Source organism: Monomorium pharaonis, chromosome 4 (assembly GCF_013373865.1).
Source record: "Monomorium pharaonis isolate MP-MQ-018 chromosome 4, ASM1337386v2, whole genome shotgun sequence".
Classification (NCBI taxonomy): Eukaryota; Metazoa; Arthropoda; class Insecta; order Hymenoptera; family Formicidae; genus Monomorium; species Monomorium pharaonis.
This window is the reverse complement of record NC_050470.1, coordinates 19455898-19478730: the sequence shown is the minus strand read 5'-3', so window position 1 is coordinate 19478730 and position 22833 is coordinate 19455898. Positions and strand designations below refer to the sequence as shown.

The 22833-nt window shown below is 33.3% G+C and overlaps 1 long non-coding RNA gene across 1 annotated transcript; it reads left to right on the top strand.

The window, feature by feature from the left end:
* LOC114254114 lies at positions 1–1528 on the top strand. The gene is made up of 2 exons (XR_003625496.2): positions 1–58; positions 141–1528. It is a non-coding gene; the product is annotated as an uncharacterized LOC114254114 (long non-coding RNA).
* Positions 1529–22833: the final 21305 nt, after the last annotated feature.

The window sequence follows — 22833 nt, the reverse complement described above, 5'->3', positions numbered from 1 at the left end:
TCTATGGAGGTTTAATGGACGTCCATTGGACATTTACTGGGTGCCAATTTCTATGTGGGTGAGTTACGGAACGTGTCTGTCTGTTTCGCATTGAAGTCATCATGTCTCTCTAAAATATGATTATTATTTTATTTTTCCAGTTTAATCCTGTGAAAATAAGTTGTTTTTCGGAAAGACTGTAATCTCCAAGCTTATCATAAAGGATGGGATCACATTTGATTGCAAGACTTTCTATCATTTGCGATAATTCCGAAGGACTTATACTTGATGAATTAGAATAAACCTTCAAAAGATCAAGGTCATCGTAAAATCGATTTTTAATTAAGTGAGTTTGGCAGCATCGATTTCCTCTTGGTATGTGAATTTTCATCTTAATATAAGATTGTATCATAGCTTCTTCTGGAATAACTGTAAGATTTGTTGTGACAGAACAAAGACAACAGTATTTATGAGTTGGAACTATTCTTTGAATTGAAACTTCAACTGCCTCAATATTTGATTCTTCTACTTCAGGTTTGAATCGAATTGTTGGATCATCGGAAGTTGATTGTGATTTATTGATCTTGTTCTCAGAAATCAAGCAATCAACATCAAGCTTTTCCTATTTATATTGGAAAACTCAACATTTTGAACACAAAATATCATCAAGAACAATCGTTCGTTGAAGTTTGTTAGAAAAATTCGTTGCTTCATCGTCAGTTTTAATTTTTTTCTCTGGCCATGTACTTTAAATAAAAACTTATTACATCCAGCATATCTAGGATTTTTATTTGTTGCAGACATTTCTTACTATGACAAATCAAATCAAGTATGATAAACGAAAATCCAAAGCAAGTATTTTTAATTGAAAAGAATGTGCACGAGAAAAACACAAGATGCTTTATAATATTTTAAAATGCGCGAAAGAAGCTCAAATAACATACAAAACAATTTCGTACTTTTACGTCAAATCGTCATCTAAATTGGAATAATATGAATATATCAGCAGCAAAGAACAAATGAGATAATCGCAGAACTAGATAAATGTTTCTAAAAGAAATTACTAAAGCTTTCTTTACATAACGAAGATTTAGTAAACGAAATAACTGGCAAGAAAAAATACCACACGGAATCTATTCTTTCAAAAGAAAATTAAATGAATGCAAGAAAAAACTCAACACGCTAACATGGAGACACTGATTACTCAACAGCGAAAAAAACAAATGAAAATCGCAGGAGCACATAAACAAAGATAGACGGAACATTAGCTGTCAATCAGGATAAGAGTTCTAAAATTTGTGGTAAGAGGGTAACCTGCGCGGGTAGTTTATTCTTTGGTCGACTTCGCTCGATAATGTTTGACTAATGATTCGGCTCATCGCGACATCGTGACGTAGTTGACGGAATTAGCTGAAGTACATGTAGCCTCTTCCCCCTTACTGCAATTTTTAGATACCCCTCTCAGAAAGCTCCGTCTCTCTATTCTTTTGTGTATGCAGGAGCACATATCAGCAGGAAATCAATGCTGCCGAACTTGATGTGAAAAAAATGAATGCTACATGTACCCATTATACATGTAGCGCATCACACACTGTACGTGACGCGCTCAAAATCTTTATTTTTGTTAACTACATACTACCCCTTCGATCGTTGAAACTTGCTCCTGTTATTCTAAAATATTTAGAGATTTTTCAAAAAAATGGTAATAATGCCTCACGTGCACCCTATAAAAAAAATTAAAAAAAAATTAAAAAATTTTTTGACCTGTATTTTTTGAAAAAAAATTATATTTTTTTCATAACATTGTGGCATTGAAACCTATAACATATACTTTTTTTTATCAAAATCGGTTCAGCATCTCCTCCCCGTGTGTATGTGTGTATATGTGTGTTTGTGGGGGAGCGGGGTTCTCTGCGTCACATGGGTTTGTAACTTTCCACGCAAACGGCGAATATGTTACGGAAAGTTTAGATGAGTTGAAAATTATAATTTTAACTTCAGACACATCTCAATATTGGCTCAGTATTCTCTGATAGCACGAAATATTTACAAAATATTTATAAAATATTTATAAGAAGGAAGAATATGATAAATATTTTGTACATATTTTTATGCCCAGAGTTTGCCAGGTATAAAAAGAATTATGATAAATATTTATGAAAATATTTAAAATAAATATTCATACCATTATTATCAAAGAATATAAAAAATATTTCGAGTTTATATACTATAAATATTTTTCAGTCCATTAAAAAAATACATTCTATATATTGTTGATAATAATTTTTGTATTATTTCTAAACGGTTTATGAAAAATAATTATATAATTAAAAATATTTTTTTTGAAAATAAAGTAAAATATTTATGAATATTTATGATAATTTGTCTGTGCTATTTGAGTTGTTTTTGCATTAATCTGCGATGCAGAATCGTATCGCGTGCAATCGAGTTCGTGTGCAAACGGGTCGGTGCGCAAACGGGTCCGTGCGCAAACGGGTCCGTGTGCAAACGGGTCGGTGCGCAATCGAGTCCGTGTGAAATCGGGTCTGTGTGCAATAGGATCTGTGTGCAAACGGGTCGCTGCGCAATCGGGTCTGTGTGCAATTAATTCTGTGTCCGATTCAAACGCTATGTGTCCGATCGCTGTTGTGTGTAGGGTTTGTGTCTAATAGGGATTGTATCCGATTAGGATTGTAATCATTCCGATCGGGACCGTGTCCAATCGGGACTGTATCCGATTGTTTATGTGCGCAATCGGGCCTCACTCAAGTAAACTTCAATTATTAATATGCAGAAGTTTATAAACAGATTACGAAATCCTCTGGGTATGTCACGACCCTCTATAGGCCCGTGATGTTGCATTTACATTCATCATTGGAAATTACTGACGCAGGCGTACAAAGACGGTTGCTTGAGGAAAATCTTACTTCTTATCATTGGCTTGATCTACGAGTGTTTCTTTCGATGCGCTCTCATTTATATAACTTTAAAAGTTAATATCGGTTATTATTGAGAATACCGCAAAATGGTATGAAACTTTCGTTTCAATCTTTTCTATCTTTCCATGACCAATAGTACAATTTACGACATACATTCTCCCGCCAGCGTCCCGATCAACGAGATACGGGAAGCGGAGGGACTCGAAGACTCACGGGGATACCCGAGCCTCCACCCGAGCGGGTATAAAAGGCCGCTCCGATGGAGGCACAGATCACTTCTGGATACATCGGCATTCGGCACCGATCCGCCCGATACCAAGAGAAGATCTTCCGAACGATCAGCAGGGTAGAGAGTTCTCCGCCTTCGCCGAGGGTTCTCGCATCGTTCAAATCAAACCCTATCCCGAGTCAGCAAGCCGAGAGTGAAGTGTTCTTCGCCTTCGCCGAGGGTTCTCGGCCGCTACTCACTCCATTTCTTAAAAAGAACGGACGGACTAACAGGGTGGAGAGTTCTCCGTCTCTCTCGAAGTTTTTTGAGAGTCCGTATACCGTTTCCCTTACTCATCATCGCCGGTAGACAGAATTCGCCGAATCATCCGTGCACACCGCACTCGCCGCGCACCGTCTACCGAAGCTCGAGCGTCCCGTCGTGCGGCCTACCGCCGTAGCGTCCCGCGTCTCGCGCACACCACGGAACTCGTCCAACGCTACGAACAGCTGATCGGCCGGCCGAAAGCACGCGTCGACACACCAAACCTGTACATAGTCTGTATATACTGTGAATTATTTTGTATTAAAATATAGATATTATTAAGACCAAAAACTCAAAATCTCTTCCTGCCCTCGCACCGAAAAAACAAACTGACGAGCTAGTCCGTGCGGGAAACAAGGTTGTTACATTGGCGCCCGAACAGGGACCGGAAAAAAAATACTAGACCGTAAGACAGCAGAACCGCCACGCCGCGAGAGCACAATGCCTAAACAGTGGATATACCTAACACCCAAAGACGAACTAAAAGATACGCTCGCGAAACTCGGGTTAGAGACGCACGGTACCCTAGACGAATTAAGACGCCGCTTGAGTGCTTTCGTGACACAACACCCGGAGAAGTTCGCCAATATGCCCACACTGCCGGGAACTTTGACGGACGTACCCCAGGTCGCGGTAACACCCCCCGAAGCGGAATCCACCGTAGAGTCACCCGTGAAAGTCATGAATCAGATTCGGAAGTGGGGGTGCCATTTTGACGGCAAGGACCCGATGTTGTTTCTTGAGAGAATCGACGAACTGAAAACGGAATACGGTTACAACGACAACCAGTTACTGCGAGGGCTCCCCGAATTATTAAAAGGGAATGCATTATTATGGTTCCGGAACAACCGACAAAATTGAGACAAATAGGACGATTTCGTAAGCGAATTCCATGAATATTATCTACCGTGCCGATACCTGACCCAGATGCGACGCGAAATTCAATCACAATTGCAAAAGCCCGGGGAAAAATACCGGAAATACGCCACAGAGATCCTGACGATGATGCGACGGGCGGAGGGTACACGATCGCCGACCAGCTCGATACCCTCTACGAGAACATGGAACCACGTTATAAACTATACGTGCGCCGCGACGATGCAACCCGCGTACACGACCTGCTACGGCATGCGAAGGATTACAAGGCACTTGACGAACAATGCCGAGCGCGACAGGCCGTACCCAAGAGCACCGTTGCCGCCGCTGCGTACGACAAGGCCGAGTGCTGCTGGCGCTGTAAACAGCGGGGGCACACTCGGTTCGAATGTCGAAGAATTCCAAAGAAATTCTGCTCGCAGTGTGGCCGGAACGGCGTCTTTACACGCAATTGTCACCTCCCGCCGGGAAACGCCACCGGGACCGAGGGAAGTGCGGTCGCATCCCGTCCCTCCGAGTGATCTTTAATCCGCGATCGCACCTGCCAATTAAAATACGCGGCCTGTCATTCCTCGCGCTTATAGACACCGGATCCGAGGCGTCGTTTGTAAGCCCCCACACCGCCGCCCGTTTACAAACCACGGGACTTACAACCAAACACACCACTGGGCAAGTCCATCTGGCTAACGGCTCAAGCACGGACATCGCCGGGTATATGACATTACCAATCTTGACCGCCGACCAAGAAATCTGGCATGACCTACAGATTATGCTCTGTCTCGACGCCGAAGTACTGATCGGCGTCGATTTCTGGGCCCGCCTACGCCAAGCGGTCCCTCCGCCGCCAATACGACGCGCCACCGCAGTCCCGGCAAAACGCGTCTCCGCGACCAATTACTGCGGTCTCACGTCAATCGAAGAAGAGCAGTTACGTGAATTTCTCGACGCTGAGCTACCATTGTTCAAAAAGATACACGGACCCACCAACCGCGTCCAGCACACGATCCGCGTTAAAAACCACCCACCGATAAAGCAACGCTATCGCCCAGAACTCGGCCATGCAGGCGATTATCAACAACGAAATTGAGGAAATGTTCCGCGAGGGGGTGAGCTCTCTCGCAGCGCGTGGAGCTCACCGATCGTCATAGTACGAAAAAAGGACGGTAAACCGCGGTTTTGCATTGACTTTCACCAAGTGAACGAGATGACCGAACAGGACGCGTACCCGTTACCGCAAATTTCCGCTACGCTAGACAAGCTCTGCTGAGCACGTTATCTTACCACGTTGGACCTCAAAAGTGGCTACTGGCAGATACCACTCGATCCCGCGAGCCGACCGGTCACCGCGTTCACCGTGCCGGGGAAGGGGCTCCTACAATTTCGAGTCATGCCGTTTGGAATGCATTCCGCACCCGCGACCTTCCAACGACTGCTGGACGCGGTCTTAGCACCTGAGCTCGAACCGCACGTTTTCCTATATCTCGACGATATTATTATAGTTAACGGCTCATTCACTGAACACATGGAAACGTTACGCGAGGTATTCCGACGGCTGCGCAAGGCCCATCTCCGCCTCAACCCCGCGAAATATAAGTTCGGCGTGGACCAGCTGACGTATCTGGGACACGTGGTCGACCGCGACGGCATCCGCACCGATCCCGAGAAAACCAGCGCGATCGCCCGTTGGGAACCGCCGAGGACCGTCCGACAAGTGCGGCAATTTCTCGGGATCGCCTCGTGGTACTGGCAGTTTATTAAGGACTTCGCCACAATCGCCGCCTCGCTAACCAGCTTGACACGAAAGAATGCACCGTGGCAGTGGGGGACCGCGCAGGAACACGCCTTTAACGAGCTAAAACGCACACTGACCACCGCGCCGGTACGTGCGTGCCCCGATTTCGATCGACAATCCATACTCCAGACAGATGCGAGCATGTCAGGCTTAGGCGCGGTTTAACACAGAATTTCCTCGAAGGGGACCGAGTAATCGTGTACGCTAGTCGAACCCTCAACCCAGCCGGGGTCACATATACTTAATTAAAAATTAAATAACTAGAAAATTTATATTTTTAATAAAATTAATCTCCGTGATAGACTTATAATACACAGAGAAAACTTTATAGTAAAAATTATTATGGTAAGTACCCAGATAAGAAAATTGAAAAATAAATGCATAATTATTGCATCTTCTATTTACTTCAATTTCGCAATAATTGTTGCAAGTGAGACTACAAAACGCATATGTTTTGATGAAAACAAATTTGAAAATTACTTTGCGTAAATATTACGACATTGAATTAAAAAATAAATTTTGAATTTATTTACGTAATTATTACATTGTATTGAGAAATAATTTTCGAATCTTATCGTAATTATCACAACATTATATTAGGAAATAAATTTTGAATTTTATTGTCTATATAAGTATTGCGACATTATATTAAAAAATAAATTTTCAATTTATTGACGTAATTATTATGACATTGTATTGAAAAATACATTTTCAATTTATTTGCGTAATTACTATATGCGGAGAGAATTTTCTCTTAAAATTTATCTTCAAAATCTGGTAATTGTGGGATAATGTAAATTTTACTATACTTTTAGTTAATTTTACTAAAAAGTATAGTAAAATTCCTCGAGGTCACATCCCGAGTAGAAAATGTAATAGGGCACTGATAAGGCCTTGATAAGGCTTCCTTAAAATTAATTAGGCCCTAGTAAAGATATATAAGTAGGACTTGAAAAGGAAGTGAAAAAATGGTTTAAGAGCACCTTAAAGGAAAAATTATCAGGGTCCTATAAGCAAATATTAACAGGGCCTTATATGAAAATCTAGGTATGCCGATTCGGGCCAGATCATGTATGCCGTATTCGGGCCAGATCTGGCAACTCCCAATTGATTCTGATAAGGGATGTAATAAAAATAAAAATTTAGGAGTCATATTATGAACCATATCCAGATCAGAACCAAACGTCAAATTCGGCATGCCTGATTTGGTCATTATTACAGCATTTTCTGCAATCGAAAAAACGGTCACCTATCCATCTGCGAACCACCTTGAACGCTGCTTGACTTTTAAGATCGTACAGGAACTGACACCTTGATCCATGAACCCTTGATGTTTGTGGATACTTATATGTTATACATATGGGTTGTAGATCAGTTCAATAGATGTTAAAAAGATGAAACATGTTTAGTTAAATTATATTTTTATAAATAAATATTAATTAACACATTTTTTTATTAATTTTCATATACAAGAAATAGCATGTGAAATAACTTAAAAAACGATCGTTTTGATGAAAAAAACGAATTTTTGCAACAAAAATTAGTTGCAAAAAATTTTTTTAATAATTTGTTATAAACAAGAAACATATATATTATAAACATTATATTATTTGTTATAAACATGGACATATTATACATGTTTCCATCGTGGTTTATTTTAGGCTAGGATAATTATTTGTTAATTTGTTTATAACAAATTGTAAAAAAAATTTTTTTGCAACTAACTGTTACAAAAATTATTGCCAAGAACTGCATTAACATTTTTTCGATATCGCGACTTGGCCTTATTAGTTTTTCGTAACCAAATCTCATGCTTTTCTATCTGGGTAGTAAACGCGGACTAACGAAGAATTATGGAAATTTTTATTATGTTTTTTATCAGATTACGATAGTATCTACATCACTCATATGGTTTAATTCTTTGAAATTGCTGATTTCTTCTTACAATTCGTAGTTACTATCGTAAATAATAAATCATATATAATTTTTCTATAAAATTTTCTCCGTGTAGATTTACGAATATATGAATTTATAAAATATTTGAAAGCCTATAAACAATATTTATTTAATGCAAGAAACTTTTAGTATGTACAATGTAACTATTATGTTTGACTTGACTGGCCTCAAATATATTCAATAAATAGCGCACAACGTCTCGACCGTTGGTTTCGGTCCTTATCAAGTGCATACCCAGATAGCATAGGACGTCCTCAGGATCATCCTGAATATATCCCGGGATGTCCTGGGATCTTGTCAGGATATAATAGTTGTATTATTGTAAATATTTTATATAAATATTTTATGTATAAATTTGACTTCTAAAGTAAGTTTAGAATGTTAGATTCTGTAATAGTATTAATATAAATTAAAATTTTACTCATGTCTTGAGGACATCCTTGGGATGTCCTGAGGATATATGTATTCTAGCTGAAAACGTTATTCTTAAAATATTGTATAAAAAGTTTCATTAGCTACAAAATGTCTGAAGATAAACTTAAATATAATGACCGTATAAATACCAGACATTTTAGATAGCACAGAATGTTCTAAGAATATGATATCCTGAAAGTCCTCAGGACATCCTAAGACAGTCCTCAGGACATTCTAAAACAATCCTCAGGACATCCTAAGACAGTCATTAGGACGTCCTAAGAGAGGTCTCAGGACATCCTACGAAAGTCTTCAGGACATACTAAAATAGTATTCAGGGACATCCTGGACGTATAGTAATTTTTGAAAAAGACGGGTAAATTAATATAGCAAGAGTGAGAAATTTGTGTGTGTGTGTGTGTGTGTGTGTGTGTGTGTGTGTGTGTGTGTGTGTGTGTGTGTGTGTGTGTGTGTGTGTGTGTGTGTGTGTGTGTGTGTGTGTGTGTACATACAACCGCGAGCTAAAGAATAATCATTTTTTCCTTTTTGTGACAAGAAAATGATTCCTTAGCTCGCGATTTTATATCGCAATTGCTATTCATGCCAATTGCTATACACGCACACGTAGAAAAATATGATTCTGGTATTTAAAAAATCCAGTGTTAAAAAATTATTTAATTTTACTTTTATTTTTTTAAATAATTACCTTATATTTAATGGTTGAAAAGAATATTCGGGTGTACTTCCGAATAGGTCGGACCCCCGATTTATTTGAAACTTCGTATTCTTATGTATTTTGACTCGCTGATTACGAATATGATAGTGAAAATTGGCGCAAATTTGATTTTCATGGCGGAAATCATGAAAAAACCATAAAAATCATGGTTTTTTTTCATTTATTTCCGTAAATAATGAGAATTTTAAAAAATACTTGAAATAAAAGTTGTAGATCTCATCGAAATACACATTTTATGTCCTATTAATTTTTGCCGTAAAGACAATAGTTTTTGAGAAAAACAACGTTAAATGTTCAAAACCTCATATAACTCATCTAATACAATTCGAGTTTTATTAGTTAATTTTATTTTTTAATACTGGAAGAGTTAATACTGGACGTCCACTCTTGTATTGTACCACATGGGTTTGTGACTTTCTACGCGTAGCGAGGTCCATCCACACTCCCCCCTGCTTACAGAGCGAAACAAGGTCCACGCTTAGCGAAGTCCATCCACACCCCCCCCCCTGCTTACAGAGCAAAACAACGTCCACGCTTGTACTGTACCACATGGATTTGCGACTTTTGGGAGGATTTGTAACCATCCCTATTCCGACTAATCCCCACTTTCAGCCATCTGAGGCCCCTACCCGGAGCGGGGGCGAAGCCCCCGCGGAGGGGAGGGGCCGACTACTTCCACCTAGTAACATTCCGCCACCTGTGGGTGAGAGTATAAAAATAAACTAGGAGTAGTCGGCCTCTTTCTCTTTTCAAGGCCATCTTTAGCTTAGTGAGCTTTTTTTAGCTCTAAAAAAAGCATAGAAATCAAATTATCCCATAAAAGCCTCCCCACTAACAAGACCATTTTGGTGCTAGCGTCCAAAAACTTACATCACAGGTAAAAAGGTATGGGTAGATCATGCTTCGCATGGAAAGTCAAAATTCCAATGGTACAGAAAACACATGAGCGAGGCTCACCCCATTCCAGTATTAACAAATAAAATTAACTAATAAAACTCGAATTGTGTTAGATGAGTTATATGAGGTTTTGAACATTTAACGTCGTTTTTCTCAAAAACTATTGTCTTTACGGCAAAAATTAATAGGACATAAAATGTGTATTTCGATGAGATCTACAACTTTTATTTCAAGTATTTTTCAAAATTCTTATTATTTACGGAAATAAATGGAAAAAAACATTTTTATGGTTTTTTCATAGTTTCCGCCATGAAAATCAAATTTGCGCCAATTTTCACTATCATATTCGTAATCAGCGAGTCAAAATACATAAGAATACAAAGTTTCAAATAAATCGGGGGTCCGACCTATTCGGAAGTTTATCCCCACAAATTGTAAAAAGAAATTTCAGAGAATTAAACCATATAAGTGATGTAAATACTACTATCGTAATTTGATGAAAAACATAATAAAAATTTCTATAATTCCTCCTTGGTCCGCGTTTACTGCTTACTTTATAGTAATTTTTACTATAAAATTTTCTCTGTGTATTATAAGTCTATCACGGGGATTAATTTTATTAAAAATATAAATTTCCTAGTTATTTAATTTTTAATTAAGAATATAAAGATAAAACAAAATTTTATTTAGTTGTTATTTCGATTTTAATCGATAAAATTTTGTAATATTTTTTGAAAAAGTATAAAAGCTTTTTTCGAGCACATAACAGTTTTTTTTTTAATTTATAATGACAATTTACGATGTTTAAAACTGTCATCGAAAAATATATCTTTTATTAATAATAATCGTTATTTATTAAAAAAAATAAATTTAGTAATCGCTTCTTTAAGCATTAGAACTATTTATATTATTCGACTACAATAATATTTTTTTGTACACATGTATGTACACGTACAACGTACACACATACTTTTTGTTATTAGAAAATTTTATTTTCATTAAAAAAGTAAGGAACTATCATAACTCAAAAGGAGAATCCAGCGTTACGCGTCGCTCGTGCGTAGCCATTGCCGCTTGTTGTAACAACTCCTCCCGCGCGCTTAGCAATCTCAAGGCTCAAACGCTGAGGAACCGACCGGGCGTTTGGTGCGCTTGCATTTGCCGGTAGGCCGGGCTAATACAGCAAATTTTACAAGGACTTTTCTATTCAGTTTAATGCGCTCTATCTGCTTATAAACATCCCATAATGTTTTACCAAACACCCTATATAGTAATTATAAATTAAATATATTTTATAAGTCTCTAATGATAAAAATCAACTAATAGAGAAACGGACAAATGAGCCAATACTGAATGTTGTTGTATTAAATGTATTACGTCGATAAATCTAATAAATAAACGATCTGTAATCAGATCATTATCAATATTAAAATTTAAACATAGAGCGCTGGTAAATAATATACAATTGAAGTCGGAACAGAATAGATATGTAACAATTTTGTTTCAATAATAGTTAAAACAAACGATGTAATTAACGGAGATCCATAAGATAAGAACGTCCCGTAATGGATGTCAAAGTTTAGAAAACTCATTGATTGAGCACATTGTTTTAACTACAGCATAATCAATCCATTTTCACATCGCAAAGAATGCGTAACTAAAGAATTTGACTGTCCTCGACATCTACGTTTTTTAAACTTCGACATATATTACTCCAATAAAACAGTACGTGATATCCATATTAATGTGGATCGGCATCGTGAAATCTACGTAAACATCCGCTCCAAAGCAGTACTAGAATCTATGTGGATGTGATCATAGATTCGACATAGAAACCATGTAAAAATTTTACAAACTTTAGAAACATTCTCGTAGTATACACGTACTTTTTGAATTTTTTGGAGTGAAATGTCACTCCAAAAGAGTGAAATTTGTGCTGCGGGTCTATATGTACGTCGGCTGCATTTTACTCCCGAATGAGTTAAACCGCCCTCGGCGGCGCCGTGTACTACACCGTTGTGTTCTACAGCACAAACACAGTAAAGTGACTTATATTACGAGTGAAATTTACTCCTAGAAAACATTTTCTCCAAAATAAAAAATGAAAATTTTTACTTTTTATAAAGATAAAGAGTGAAAAAATTAATTCTATAAAAGTGAGAATCAACTCCAATTCGAATAACTCGTGTCACCCCACATTATTTCGAGTGAGATTTTTACTCTAAAAAATTTAAAGAGACTGTTTCGTATTTTTGTACACTTCCACAGTAATATTATTAAATATAAAGTCATATTTAATACAAGTTTATTTTGTCTGCATTATATAAAAATTATAACATTTATAAATTAATTATATCACTTAAAAATCATGTATATATATTACGATGATGCAGTATATTATTTTGAGCAATCTTAATTTTTAATACAAATAATTTTACATGGATCCAGATTTATCTACAAATTATTTTTGTTTTGGAGTGACACAACATTCATTTTACATCAATACATCGAAGTTTTTTATCCTCTAAATATTCATGTAAATTCCCTATAAATATTTCTTAACAGATATATCCACAGAAAATTTAATAGATATTTCGAGGATAAAAGAATTTGATAAAGTGATGAAAAAAAAACATTGCATCCACGTGGATAACTTGTAGAAAACCTGCATCCACGTAATCCATGTAAATCACGTAGATTCCACGTGGATGTCACGTAACTATTTTATTGGGGTACAGGGTATTTTTGTTTACGGATCTGATTACACTCCCAGGTAGCAAGATGTCGTCTAATTGACGGCATTTTTTGGTCATTTTATGACGAACCAGACGTCATAATGTCGAGATAAAATGACGTCTAAATGTCGTAAAACTGACGTACATTTGTCTCATATTAACGACGTCATATATTGACGTCAAAAATACGTCATTATTTTCATATTATTCACGTCATTTTCAAGAAGCTAGTATCGTACATTTGACGGTAGTTTATTGTTATTTTTATGACAAAACATAGGTTTTTAGATTACATCTAATAAAGACGACATTTTAACGTCATTTTTATGACTATCCCAGATAGTAAAAGCCGTTATTTTGACATTTTAGAAAATATTTTGGGTACACGTCCTATATATGTAGTACTTGCATTATGAAAATATCGAAATAACATAATTATAATGTAAAAAAAAAATTTACGTTGTTTCTCAACAAGCATCGTGACCCACCATACCATAGTCACATTTGGGATTGCCTAACTTCCGCGGTCACCCATCCAACTCTGAACCGCCGCGCCGTCGACGTTGCTTGACTTCGAAGATCGTACGCTACCTAGCACTTTGTGATGATCCGTGAACACTTGATGCTCATGAATACATATTTGTTATAGATCAGTTCAATAGATGTGAGAAACATGAAACTTGTAGTTAACTAATATTTTTATAAATAAATAAAAATTTACAGGTTTTTTCCTGATTTTTACATATGCGAAATAACATGTGGAATAACTTATAAAAATATGTTTTTGCTCTGTTCTTTTGATAAAGCTAAATATTATTATACTTCAGACCACAAACAGAACGCAATATTTATAAAATATTTATAAAATGTTTATAATATTTATTTAAATATTTTATAAATATTTATCCAAATATTTTATAAATATTTTTTTGTGGTCTTAGATTTGACAAATCATAAAGATTTATCAAATATTATAAAAATATTTATGAAATATTTATAAATATTTACAAAATATTACTTATACAAATCTTTATCTTTTATTTACCATAAATATTATATAAAATATTTAATCTATATTTTAATAATATGTTGAATAAAGATTTTTTCTTCGTGTATATAAAATATGTGTAAAATATTTATTGTGAAAAAATAAATATTAATAAATATTTATCATAAATATTATGTGCTGTCTGAAATGATTCTAAAATATTGATAGTATTAATTATATAAAATATTGTATTACTTTTAATAATGTTGTTTATTAACCAATCTTTAAATAATGATTAATAGTTGTAGTTAGCAAGGTGTCGTCCACTAGACCTCAATAATTCGTCATTTGAGGTCAAATCGTCAATTATTACAAAGAATTATAGTTAACGTTAGTAATTAGTCACTAATGAAACCTTATTAATACATCGTAAAATGATCAATTAACTGACGTTATTAATTAGTCAAGAATATGGCATCGGAAATACGTTGTAGGATGGATAAATGACTGACGTAATTAATATGTCAAAAAATGACGTTACTATTACGTCTTAATTTGGTAATATGACATCTGCAACCTTAAATAACGAATTATTGACGTCGTATTAACGTCACCTTGCTACCTGGGTTGTTTGCATTAACTTATTGAAAGAAAATTGTTACATGTTTATTCTGTTTTGACTTCAACTATGTATTATTTGTCTGCGCTTTATGTTTGTATTTTAATATTGATAATAATCTGATTGAAAATTGAATCATTTATTTGTCAGGTTTATATAGTACATTTAATACAACAACATCCAGTATTGGTTTAATTGCCTGTTTAGTTATTAGTTGATTTTTATAATAATTAAATTATATATAACATAATATATAATTATTTATAGTATATTAATTTGCTGAAATGTATACTAAAGAGAAAAACTAAAATATTCAAATAGAGCTGAAAACTATTCGATTTTAAAATAAAGACTTGACAAAATAAAAGTCAAATATAACATAACTAAAGATCTAGATATCAAAAGTAATACAAAAAATCTAAGTATGTATTAAGAACGTAAAATTAATGAAAAAATTTTGAGATGCAGGGATCCAAGAATTTATGAATTAAAAGGATTCAAAATTGAACAATATAAAGCATTAAGGATTTAACAACGGAATCCCTGGTAGTACAAAACAATAGTGCAATATTGGGAAATAATTGGAAATATTTTGTGTACGAATTGTTTCCCAATATTGGATTAATATTGGTAAAGACGCTTGGTTTTATTTAGCCAATATTGGTTCAATAATATTGGACCAATATTAAAAGGCAATATTTATCCAATTCCAGGACAACAAATCCAGTAAAAAAAATTGAAAACATTTGAACTATTTCCATAAATACCTAAATTCACAAATCTAATGTCGCTTAATTTCTATGATAATTTTGTGTAAGTGAGTCATCCAAACCTAGTCGACGTATTCATCCATTGTTTAATTTCTATAATCGGAAAAATGGTCACCCATCTAATGGTCAGCCACTGCCGATGATGCTTCATTTCGAAATTCCTATGCAAACTAACCTGATGATCTATAAGCACTTGATGCTTATGAATATATATATACATATTTGTTATAGATCAATTCAATAGATATTGTCAGAGAGATAAACAACATGTATAGTTAAATTATATTTATATAAATGCGGAATAAAAACGCACACACACATGCACGCATGCACACACGCACACATGCATACGCGCGTACGCACACACGCACACACACTCGCGCGCGCGCAACTAATTGATTAAGATGCTACAATCTTGTGTAATGCACTTTTAATGTAAAGTGCACTTTTAATGTAATGTAAGTACAATCTAGTAAGTTAATTATTTGACTGATAAATATTTTAAACATAAAGTTAATATTGTCTATTTCAGAAAATACAAGACTATAAATGTAAATTATTTACATGTACTAGTGTGTAATATTCTGATTTTGGCAGTATGTTAACATTTATTGTGTAATCAATATTCGCTTTTTATTGGGAAATCTTGGCCAATGTATTTCCAATGTAAATGCAATACCGTATAATTATTGGTATGTAATATTGGCAGTACATTAACATGTATTCAATATTGGAATTATATTGGAAAATCTTGGCCAATACAGTCCAACATAAACCTAATATTAAAATGCAATTAATGTACAATATTGACAGTCTATTTGCATTTATTATATGATCAATATTGAAATTATATTGGGAAATCTTGGCAAATACTGTTTCAACATAAACCTAATATTAAAATGCAATTAATGTATAATATTGGCAGTATATTGGCATATATTGTATGATCAATATTGGCACCACATTGGAAATAGTTTGGCCAATACATTTCCAAGAAAATCAATATTTAATCAATATTTGTCAATATTTTGCCAATGTATTGTGCTACTAGGGATATTTTTAAAAAATTAAAAAAGAGAATTAAGAATTTCGGAAAAAAAATTCAAGAATATATAAATTTAGAAAAATTTTTTTACAACGTTTTTTTTACAAAATCCACTTTTCTGTTTTCTAAATCTTTGATTCCAATTTTTCATATCATAAATTTGTATCGTATTAATATCATAAATTTGTATTGTATTGTCCTATGTATCGCGTTTCTATAAGCTAAATAAATTTTTGGATCTTTCACTTTTTGCTTCTACATATCCTTGACTGTTAGTAATCACACTTTCGAAAAATGTAATAATAATGGAATCATTTTGATCCCAATGAATTTTAACACTTACTGCATCAAAAGTATACGTTCTATCAACAAATAAAAATTCTTAGACATAATTTTGATTTATAATTATTGAAACACATGTTTTTATACATTGATACATTTGATACATTGAAAAACATGTTTTCGTAATTTAAATAATCAATTTTCATGTTTGAAGTATTGAGAAATCCTTTGAAAAAAATTCAAAAAACACTTTTTACTCAAAAATTTGTAACTTTTAATTTTTTATAATTTTACCTAGAAATTTAGGGTTTTACTCTGAGTCTACGATATTTTAAAAGAAAAAACAGTTTGATACTGGATGCTCCAAAAAGTATGTTTACTTTGAAGATTGAACTCGGTGATTCTGAGGCAAAAATGTTGTGATTTATTATTGAAGAGTGTTATCCAATTATAAAATCTTAAAAAAATTGATGTGTTTATTCAGTTGTAAAACCGTAATATCGATGTGAAAATTTGTTGGTGATTCACAGTAATAATCACAGGGTGATTATTAAGAGTTAAATTTCAAGAATTTTTATACCAATGAATTAAAAATCTAAATCATTATTTACGATGTCTGTAAAGTATTACCTTATTATATTATGAAATTCTAAATACAGACATTGATTATTATTATTAATGTAGATTTTTATACTTTACCGATCATTGTCATAATTTCTTAAAATAAAAATTCATTCCTTCTGTAATGACAAATTTTTAATGCGATTTGTATAGATTTATGTATACATTAGAATGATTCACAATTATATTTTTGTTTATTTGCAGATATAATTATTTATTAATTATTGTTAATATTTTTTATAAACCTTTAAAATTAGCAAATATTACAGGTTTATGGATAAAAGTAATAACTTATTTTATTTAATTTTAACTTTCGTTTTATTTTTTAAATAAGATATGCAAAATTGTATAAACAGAAATTATAGTATCCAATATCGTTAATTGTTTTAGAGATAAAAATAGAGCTAAATAATATTGAGGCTTTACAAAGATAAAAATGCATAACAAAAAAATTGATATATAATATAGAGTTTCTTATTGTAGATTCTTCTTATGTAAGATATTATTGTGTTGATCTTCCATAAAAAATAAAATGTTCAATTATATTAAGAATTAATTATATGCTTAAGAAATATGCACTTTAAAAATATATTTACAAATATATTTAAAAGTAACTCTAATCGTGAGAAAATATAATGACTTTAAACAAATAAATCGACATAATCACAATTTTGAAATTTATTCTTTTTGTTATTTTCTTTTGAATATACTTTTAACATTACATTGTATTTATGTAAAATATACATATACACACACACACTTCAAATTAAATAAATTTTAAATTTATAATTAACCAAATATAACGTTACGTATAAGGGAACCTTGCAAACTCGGAAATTCAGATTGTAATTAAACTTGGCATATACGTAGAGAGGGTGTGCGGAAGGAAAAAACATGAATTTATAAATTTTTAGTAGTGGTCCGAAAACGGTTTTAAGGAGACACTATCTTTTAAAAATAAAATTTTTTGAAATATTTCGTGAACTAAACGAAAAATGTTTCATATAAAAGTCTTGCGCTAAAATTATCCATTTCTACATATGCTGTTTATTAAAAAAAAAGTTATTTTTAGAAATGTATTCTTTGTATTCTCTATGTATGTATGTATGTATGTATGTATGAATCTTTATTTCGGACTCCCCTCTCGGGATTGCTGGAGTGTTTTTATAAGGTGCACCAAATCCTTTAAATACCCAACTTTACAATTTTCATAAACGCAATTACCCCGGGTAGCACGAGTAGATACAACTGTATGCGAATAATATTTGACAATTTTTCATGCATAGTGAATTAAATGAAGACGCTATCTATTTTTCGCTACATTTGTGTTCTACAAAATTACTTTAATTCTTGCACGATGAATTCATCAACAAATGTCTGCCAAAAGCATTCTATATACGTCCTAGTAGGATGCATGTAGGAATGGTCTAGAGTAACATTTAATCTTCTATCGTTGATTACGACTTGCTAGCATTGAGGAACGTAGGGAGAACGGTTGTAACTGCTTTATAGTTTGTGGAATTTAGAATGCTTCAGTCGACCTACCGTGCTACTTAGGTACATCAATTTAACCATATTTTCCCTCTTTTCTTTCCGTGATCTGGCCATTTCGCGACCTCACAATCTATTATCCACACCCCTCCCTCTGCACCTACCCTTTTCTACTTTCTCTCTGTCCTTATCCTTTCTGTCCCCACCACATATCCTTCCTCACCTTATTATTACTCTTCCCTCCTTGCGCATCCTCCCTTTCTCTTTCCATTTCTTTTCTTCCTCATCTCAATTCCATTTCATACTTTCTACCCATATCTCTCTATTCGTTATCACTATCCTTTTCTTTTTTGCCCTCTTCCTCTTTGCTGCCTTCATTATTCTCCTTATCTAAATCTTAGCCTTCTTTCCTCCATTGTTAAGTCCTCATCTATCCCCATCCCCCATTTCTTTCTTATCTTTTATTCCCTTTGTAAAATTTCCTCCTTGTTCGCTAACTCTTCCTACTCCGTTATCAAAACCCATCTCCCTGCTTTCTCCTTTCTTTCCTCTATCCCTCTTATCGCCGCTACCCTGCCCATCGCTCTCTTCATAATTCCTTTCACGAAGCATATTCTTCCTTCTTGGTCTTTTTTCTCTATTCTTTTCCATATTCCTTTGTACTTTTTATATAACATTTATATAACAATATTTATTGCACTAAAATTTGTGATAATTATGCAGTGGATAATTAATTCGTAACATTCAAAACGTAAAATTTAATATAATTTTTATTTTAATATCACGTTTTATGCTGATATACGTCATACACAAAATGTTTTGATTAGTATGATATTATCATGCTATTATTATGTTATTATGAAAAGACTAGTATATAAATCATATTTGGTACGTGTATTTTCAATACGAACCAATAAGTGTAATGATTGATTATAGAGCGAAAGATTATTTTGACCAAATTATTCTGTCAGATAGTTAAAAAAGCTTTTAATAAATCGAAGCATAATGTTAAACGTAAATGTTGCGAATGTTCTTAATATGTTAATTATTTTTTTCCAAATTACGAACATTCCACCAACGCTTACACGTTTACGTGCATATACCCGTAAATTGTAGAACCAATATTTTTGCTTAATATTTTTACAATTTATATAAACTACTTATAAATACACATGAATACACGTGGAATAAAAATGTATTAACTTTATAATAATATAATTTTATGTTAGACATAGAAAGTACGAAGAGTAAATTGTTTTAAATAACAAATAGCACTTTTAAATAGAAATACTTCAATTATAAATCTTTTGTATAACACATTTTTCGATTTTAGTTTATCAGATATTTTAAAAAAAGTTGTAAAACTGTGTTTTTAAAGGGTGATTTTACCTCTTTAAACTGTTTTTGGGTCGTTATTGAAAATTTATAAATTCATGTACCCCTATTACTTCAAATTTTATTATAATCTGAATTTTAGTGTAATAAATAATCTGTCATAAAAAGAATACAAAGGGTGAATTATTTTTAGGAAAGGGTGATTAATTTTTTAATATAATTTTTTTTTGAAGAACGAACAGTGTATTTAAAAAGATATATGTATTTTTATTATAAAATTTTTATATAAGACATTTTTCGATATTTTGTTTACGAGATATTTTGAAAATAGTCAAAGAACTTTCTATCTTTGAAGGATAGTTTTACCCCTATAAACAATTTCTGGGCCGCTACTTAAAATTTATAAATTCATGTATTTATAATTATCCCCCACGTTTATGCAGTTTTGTTAAAATATTAATTTCCGGGTTTGCGAAGTTTTTTTGTTAAAAGTGTGAATATGAATTAATATTTGTCTTAATTAATGGAAAAAAAGAAACTTTAAATTCTACATTTTTTTAAGAATATCTTGTATGTAACAAATATAATTACAAATAATTGTATATAATATTTTGAAAGAGAATTAAGACAAGTATTACAGAAGATAGATGCAAAAATTATGTAATTTATTATAATATAAATATTAAGTAATAATATTTATAATATATTATAACATAAATTTTTTAGTCAGTGGGTGTGTGTGTTGATAAATAACGAAATTTGATTTAAGTTTTTAGGTATTATCACTTAAAAAAAAATGTAAAAACTCATGCAGAAAAAAACGTAAAATATACGAAAATTAAAATGTGTATTTTAATGGAGGATCTAAAATCATTAATTGATTATGCTTTATATGTATCAATGCGTATTATTGATGAAATATTTAGTAGAATTAATATTGATTATTGTATTAATTAAATATATTTATTAGTATTAAATAATTATATTTATTGCGCATGAAATAAATTACATTTATATGTAATTTTAAAGTAAATTAATTTATTATATATTATATAATATAACTGTTATATGAATTATGTTTAGTTCTATATATTGTAAATGACTTTTTTCAATTGTAAAATCACAACAGCATTATTAATTTCGAGTTTCTTTAAGTGCAAACAATGAAGAAGTGTGAGTAGCGATTTTTATTAAATAAATAAATTAATATATATATATATATGTGTGTGTGTGTGTGTGTGTGTGTATGTATATAAGCAAAGCAAAGATCGGCGTGAGGATCTTGATTGTGATCTTGAACTCTATTAAAATTGTTACAAAGTACAAAAAGGCAAAATAACAAAATTTTGTTATAATTAATTCCAAAGTATTTTAATGTTAAAACCGATAAGTAAAAAATATATACATATATATATGATTGTACTTAAATTGCAATGTTGCAAAGGTTTGACGAAGCTTATAGAACAATTATAATTTTGCGAATTCAATATAATTGAAATATTCAAGAATTTTAAAAAATAAACAAGTTATAAAAGTTAAAGAAGTCTGATGTAGTATGAAAATAAAAATTACTAAATGTCTATAGATTCAAGAATATAAAGGGTTAATAATTAATCAATATCTTTATTCACTGATCCCTTGCAGAGTACAGGCGGACTCCTACTCTGGTTACAACTCTTAATCATGTTTACAATTAATAAAGGAATAATATATACATCAAACGCTCTAACATATTCTACCGAGAGAGAGAGAGAGAGAGAGAGAGAGAGAGAGAGAGAGAGAGAGAGAGAGAGAGGAGAGAGAGAGAGAGAGAGAGAGGAGAGAGGAGAGAGAGAGAGGAGAGAGAGAGAGAGGGGGAGAGGGAGAGAGAGAGGGAGGGAAGGAGGAGAGGGGCAGGGGGAGACCATACCATACCTTTATTCATTCCCAGTCATTCGGTTTCACATTCACACCCTGACCTCCGCTTCCGCTGCATTTTTTTTATCGCTCCTTTATCTTCACTATTCTCAACTATTCATATTCCTCTCCCACCTCCCAGAAATACCTCTTTTCCACCTCTGTCTTCTGCTTCCTCCTCTCCTCCTCTCTCAATTTGTTCAGTTTTTCTCCATCATTTCCTGCAAACCTCTTTCTGCCTCCCAGTTAGTACACTTTTCCCATATATGATCATATGTCTCTTCTTTCCATCCACATAATCTACAACTCTTACTTTCCTTATCCTTCCAATATCTTCCACTTCTCATCCTACTTCCCAATCTGTATCTTGACACCCTCTGTAATCTTTTCTCCTTCCAATTCTTCCTGAGGAATTTTGGTACCCCTTTCACTCTTCCGCACCACTTATTATATTTTGAACCCATAATTCTCTTTCATCTTTTTTTTCTCTGCCTACTCTTCATCTTTTTTATCACCTCAGTCCTCAACAGACCTTCTTCTCTCAATCTGTTCATCTTTTCTACTTCCCAACATCTATCTTTGTACAACCTTCGTCTTTCTTCTTCTTATCTTGCCCTTGCTCTATCCTTTCTTGCATCCCTTTATTTCTTCCTAAAACTTTTTAGCTAATTCTCCTTCACTCCCCTTCTCTAACTTTTTTAAATTATTGCCTCCTCATACTTTTATTCCCGCCTTCTTTTCTAAACTGTCTCTTTGCATTTTTTCACAGATCATGTAACCCGGCACGCTTTTCTCTACTTTGAACACTCTCAAGTATCTTTTTTGCAATTTCTTTATCCCTTGTTTCCTCTTCCATGTCCATATTTCCACACCATAACTCACTACCGACCACACTAAGAATCTGTGAAGCTGACACGACATTCTATTAAT